The sequence below is a fragment of the Eriocheir sinensis genome, chromosome 36 (assembly GCF_024679095.1).
Source record: "Eriocheir sinensis breed Jianghai 21 chromosome 36, ASM2467909v1, whole genome shotgun sequence".
Lineage (NCBI taxonomy): Eukaryota > Metazoa > Arthropoda > Malacostraca > Decapoda > Varunidae > Eriocheir > Eriocheir sinensis.
In genome coordinates this window covers 508,467-514,867 of record NC_066544.1, presented here as the reverse complement: position 1 = coordinate 514,867, position 6,401 = coordinate 508,467, and the positions used below count along the sequence as shown (strand labels likewise).

The window sequence follows — 6,401 nt, the reverse complement described above, 5'->3', positions numbered from 1 at the left end:
GGCTTGCAGTGCTCGTAGCAGTGCTGGCTTGAAGCGGGTGGGGCGGCTTGTAGATCGTGACCCTCGCTTTCGGATGCGTAGGCCTGCTGGTGGCTCGAGGCTTGACGCCTGTAGAGAGCTTGTAGCTGGCGCCTGGTGAGTTGCCGCGGACGGCTGGCTTGTGACTCCTTCCTTCCTTCTACGCCTGTCCCCGGAGTTTGTTGGTGAGTTCTCGTGGCTTGGAGCTTGGAGGAGAACGAGGTAGCGAAGGCACAGGCGCGGTGGGGACCGCTGCCAACCAAATATAATGGGGTACCGGGGGGCGTTTAAAGGGCGTTGATTAAGACTTCAGCTTCCTTAAGGCGAATATATTGTTAGCCTCTATGTACAAGGAGCGTCGGAGTGAGAGCGACTGCCGTTGTGTCAGTCGGACTCTCGTGAAGGAGTGACGAGTTACAGGTTGGAAAATAATTGTTACAATTGGTCACGTACGTCAAGGTGACTTTCAAGCTTGATGAAATGCTTTGTATACAAATTGAGACGGTAAACACTGACGGACGACATTCCTATAAGGTGGCGTGATTTATCTGTGGTGGTTTTTTTCCATTGACAATTGTATGCCTAATTCGTGGTGATACTAAATAATAATAATAATAATAATAATAATAATAATAATAATAATAATAATAATAATAATAATAATACATTGAAATCCTACTATAACATAATCTCGCACAACAACCTGCAATCATTTGAGGGTGAAGTATAATATGCTGGGAGCGGAAGCCGGTAACCTCACTGAGACACAAACACCTGGGCCCGTATCCTCGAGAACTATTAACTTTTACTCTTAAAGTTACTATCAAAGTTAACAGTTTCAAATTATTAAGAGTAAAAGCTATCTTCGTCAACTTTGAGTGTAAGTATTAGCAAATCCTGGCTACTATTATCTTCTTCTTCTTCTTCTTTATGGCGGGCTCGTTGCTAAGGACGCCTCCGTGCAAAACATAAACATCCGACATGAATTAAGTAAATATTTCAAAAGAAAAATAAAGAAAACATGTATAAATGTACAACAAAAACATAATAAATGGCAAACACAAGAAAATATTGAGTTTTGTGGCAGATAGAAGCAGCCTCAAAAGCTGTTTTTACTCCGTCACTCGTCAATACCCGTATCTCCCCTCCTGCGTCACGACTTGCTCTGCTGAAATTACTGCACCATAACCACGTCATCTGCCCCAATGAGCACGTCTACGGGCCGGAGAACCAGCGCAGAAAAGGAGTAAGTTTAATTGGTCGCCAGATGAAACGGTCTTCTTACATCAAATTCATGAAAAAATACGTATAATCAGAGGGTGTTATGGGAAGAGTATCACCCCTGAGGATAAGAAGAGAGCTTGGACTGAAGTGGCAGAAGCTGTAACAAGGTTAGTAATCACATATTCATGGTTCAATTAGCTTACAAACTAACCTAACCTAATCAAGTGGGTATTTTTTGCATAATAACACAACCACTGACCTTCCAAACAGAACATACCTTTTCATTCTCTATCTGAATAGTTTCATTATGACCATATCTGCCACAACCCCCTCTCCTTCAACAACCTAACATAGCTAAACCTAACCATGCCAAACCTGCCCCGTCCTACCGAACACATCCTAACTTAACATGCCAAGTTTGTTTGGGGGGGAAGAGGGGGTTGGTATAGATAGTTAAGGCATATTTGCCCTTTTTTGTTTATTGTGGGGGGGGGATGCTAGGCATGCCAGACTATGGACACTTTTACAAGTACTTTATGTCAAGACAATATGGGAATAGGTAGGTTTCGTGAGAATGGTAAAGTAAGATTAAAATGGTATATTTATAGCATTGGTCAAACAGATTATGATGATATAATGCTAGATTGGAATGTCCTCGAAATTAAGGTTAACGCTTTTTTTTTTGTTACATATTCACATATTCATGATTCAAGTAACTTGTAAACTAACCTAACCTCGTCAAATGGGTATTTTTGTATACAAACACAACCACAGAGTTTCCAAACAGAACATACTTTTTCCTACTGCTCCACGTGAATAACATCATCATGACCATTTCTGCTGCAACCCCCACTCCCTCAACAATCTAACATAACTAAACCAACTCCTGCTAAACCTGTCCTACCTAACACGTCCTAACCTAACATGGTAGGTCCCCAAGTTTGTTAGGGTGGAAAGGGGGTTAGTATAAGAGAGTCAAGCCATATTTACCTTTTATTTTATTTATTCCTTATTTAGATTTTTTTTGGGGGGTGGGTGGGTTGGGCATGCCAGATTCTCAACACTTTTACAAGTATTTTATGTTAAGACTATATCGGAATAGGTAGATTTGATGAGAATGGTAAAGTAAGATTAAAATATTATTTTGATAGCATTGGTCAAACAGTTTCTGGTGATATAATGTTAGGTTAGAAGTACTCAAAAGAATGGAATTAAGATTAATGCTTTGAATTTTTTTGAATAGCTGTATTGTGTAATATCATTCTACTTAGAGAAAAGCATTTTAGAAAAGTAGGTAATGAAAAGTAGTATTTATGGCCATGTTCATAACAATTAAATAGCTAATGTCTTATGATGCACGTAAATGAAATACCAGTACTGATTTAGCTTGCCATCACAGCATGTATTAAATGTTATTGGAGAAGGTATGGGAAATAAATAGCATGCCATAGTGAAACGATTAAGAGACTTGCTTTACATTTATACCCTGACAGTGCCTTCCCTGGGAGTGGACCCCGTACGCAGGATGACTGTGAGAGGCGTTGGTACAACGTACAACAAAAATCAAAGCCTTGCATTGCCAAGTGCAAGAATGAACAGTGGCACTGGTAATTTTTTTTAGTTGTTATGTCTTTAAATGTAAAACTTATAATAGTTAGTTTTTTATGTGCTCACAGAATGCAGCCATACTGGCCACAATGCCTTTATTTCAGCTTAAAGTTAATAAGTTCATAGTGAACTGTATATTTGATATAGATTTTTTTTTATGTTCATCTGTCAATGACTATCAATCTATCTAAATACCTTGGCTATCTTCCCCCAATGAAGGGTTTTAGCCAAGACAGGCACACACTTACACATTCACTCATGTACACCACTCTCTCAGCTGCACAGCCCCTGAGGGAGTAAAAAAGGCCCTCACTGCCCTCACTGTATGAGGGATTAGCTGCACAGTCAGACAGGGAACTTCCACACCAAGGCCTCGCAGCATACACTGGTTTACCCCTGCCCTTTCATAGCAATGACATTTCCCCCAGCACCTGAGAGCCCCACACGTGTGGCACCACAGATACGCAGATATTAACTGTGGTAGATAAACTGGTGTATGACATCATAGACTGCTAGTTTCATGTATTTGAAGGGGTACCAGAGCCATTCAGCATTGACACAGCTGATAATGTGCTAGGGATAGGACAGCAGCAACAGCAGCAGCAGTCAAGCAGCAGTGAAATATTGACTGGCCTGTATGTTTTTGGCAAAAACTTTTATATTCTCATTAAAACAATTTGTTAATCACTCTTAAATTCATATTCTTTGTAGATACACACTTTATCAGTCAGTTATTTTACAACCAATAACAAATAGTGGAATATTTCTGTTAATAAGTAATATTTCACCTTTAAGACCCTTTTTTCTTCAACTACGTACCTATTTTACCCATCCGCTACGATTGGCATGGATTTGGCTTTCACTGGTAGCCTGGTAACATAATAGCCCCAGGTCTTTCTCTGCCTCTGCGGTGGATAGTGGAGTGTTTCCCATGTGGTATTGGTATGCTGGATATCCCCTCCCAAGGTGTAGGACTACATTTTCTTCACTGAATTGTAGCAGCCACTATTTATTCCATTTCTGTAGTTTGGTGATGTTTTCTTGTAGGAAATACGCAGTTTTAAGGGGTTAAATTACATGCATTAATCATGACTAATATATGACGCTTTTTTTCAGCCCCGCTGCTGTATTGCTAGAGACCATCCCAGCACATTGTTCATTACTTGTGGAAAAGATACCATCAGCTGCTCCGGCAACAGCCACTGCTTCAACATCTGCTGGCCCTATGACATCAGCCACTGCTTCATCATCTGCTGGCCCAATAACACCTGTCACTGCTTCATCATCTGCTGGCCTTATGACACCAGCCACTGCTTCATCATCTGCTGGCCCAATGACATCTGCCACTGCAAGGGATGACAATGAAGCTGCTCCACCACAGTCACCACCTACTTCATCGGAGTTAAGAGATGCCTTTCATAGGGCAGCAGCATAATTTTTTGATGCTGGGGCTGAATATTACTGCCTCAAGGCTATGATTTTGTCACTTTTTTTTTTTTATTACTGAGGAGGTTAGGGTGGAAGGGGTGAAAAATAATCTGCTGTTTTTCGACAGAAATGGTTAGCAAATTCATTCAAAGCACAAAATTTACCAGAAATAAGATTGTGTGCCATTGTGAGTGGGTTCACTTGAGATTGGGCTCCAATACGCCTCCGTGGTCTAGTGGTCAGCATGCCTGGCTTCTACGCGGGCTCAGGTTCGAGTCCCGGCCCGGGCAGTCGGCGTACAGCTCACCCAGCTGATCATTCTCCCTCTCGGGCTGGTCGATAAATGACTACCTGGGGAAACTGTGGTAACCCGGATGTCACACTGGCCCTGTGTCCCGGGGTAATGGGCTCCCTCCCACCACAGGCTCAAGGGCCAATGTTACGGAGATGAGCACCAAGGCCACGTGCTGCTACAGCGTATGCCCCAACTTTACCTTTACCTTTATTGGCTCGACTGACAGACATGGCTTTGTATGTCGAAGGTCACTGGTTCAATCTCCACAGCCAGCACTTTCTAACTTGGATTTTTCCGAGTTCCCTAGAGCCTAGATTAATTTCTCGGTGTTAAATGAGGAGATTTGCACCGGCACCCAGTCTTGGGTGTTACAAGATACGTTGTTACAATCAGGGGCGTCATTTGGACTTCAAAAGTGGGAGTGACATTAGGGCAGACAGTTTTATATATATATATATATATATATATATATATATATATATATATATATATATATATATATATATATATATATATATATATATATATATTTTTTTTTTTACCATCATTAGCTTATAACACCTTTAGGCACCGATCATATTTGCATTTTATGTAGTCTGTGATGCAGGCAGGATATTCATTAGCACCTAATTAGACTCATGCTGCTCTCCAGTGCTCTCTGATGCACTCACAATCAAAGATGTAGTATACCTATATGGTAGCATTGAGTAATCTTAGGTCACTTGGTAAAGTGTTCACCTAAGTCCGACCCAAGCTGACAACATAAACCTAAGCGTATTTGCAAGCTGAGTGCTTAGAATTTTGGCATGATAATAAAAGATGCTGAAAACTGGATTCCACTACTTTATTGAATATATGAATAATTATATACTGAATTTGTAATGGAGCCAAGATAAAAAAGCTATGTTTTTCAGTGGTCATACCATGATCTCATGAAAATAAATAGCTTGACATGTATAATTAATTACTACGTATTTTGGTATGATGACCATTGCACGTTAATACCATAGCTTTGCTAACATTGAGTAATCTTAGGTCACTTGGTAAAGTGTTCACCTAAGTCTGACCCAAGCTGACAACATAAACCTAAGCATGTTTGCAAGCTGAGTGCTTAGAATATTGGCATAATAAAAGATGCTGAAAACTAAATCCACTACTTTATTTAATATATGGGTAATTATATACTGAATTTGTAATGGAGCCAAGATAAAAAAGCTATGTTTTTCAGTGGTCATACCATGATCTCATGAAAATAAATAGGTTGACAAATATAATTAATTACTACGTATTTTGTTATGACGACTATTGCACATTAATACCAAAGCTTTGAATCCAATGATTAATATCTTCAAGCAAGACACAAATAGCAACAGATTGATCACCAATTCACTCAGTAAACACAATACTCCAGAAAAGTATATACTGAATTCACAATAAAGTTGTTTTTCCACTTGGAACTTTGTAAACAGAAACCAAGTAACCTCGTTTTACTTCACTCATAAGTCATGATGTTCGCGATGTGGTAACCTCGACCTTTCGTTCCTCCTCCCTCACACTAGCAGACGTCACTAACAAGCTTTCTTACCACCATTATCTCAATACGAATAACCGGGAGGAGTAATTTGTTTTCTAACTTGATTTTAAAGCAACAATAATTATAAATCATATTCTAAATTACATTTTAATGCAATTTTAATGTCATCTTTTTCATTAGCATGTGTGTACCTTTCTGCTACAAATAAAAGTTTTTTTCCCATGTTTTGTTTTCCTTAACTCAAATATTTCACATTTTAATCAATAACAAAGGCATCAAACACTAATTATATGT

The 6,401-nt window shown here is 39.5% G+C and overlaps 1 long non-coding RNA gene across 1 annotated transcript; it reads left to right on the top strand.

Moving 5' to 3' along the window:
• The first annotated feature begins 773 nt into the window (after window positions 1-773).
• LOC127008001 (uncharacterized) lies at window positions 774-4,330 on the top strand. Its single transcript, XR_007760730.1, has 3 exons — window positions 774-1,409; window positions 2,736-2,849; window positions 3,967-4,330. It is a non-coding gene; the product is annotated as an uncharacterized LOC127008001 (long non-coding RNA).
• The last annotated feature ends 2,071 nt before the right edge of the window (window positions 4,331-6,401 follow it).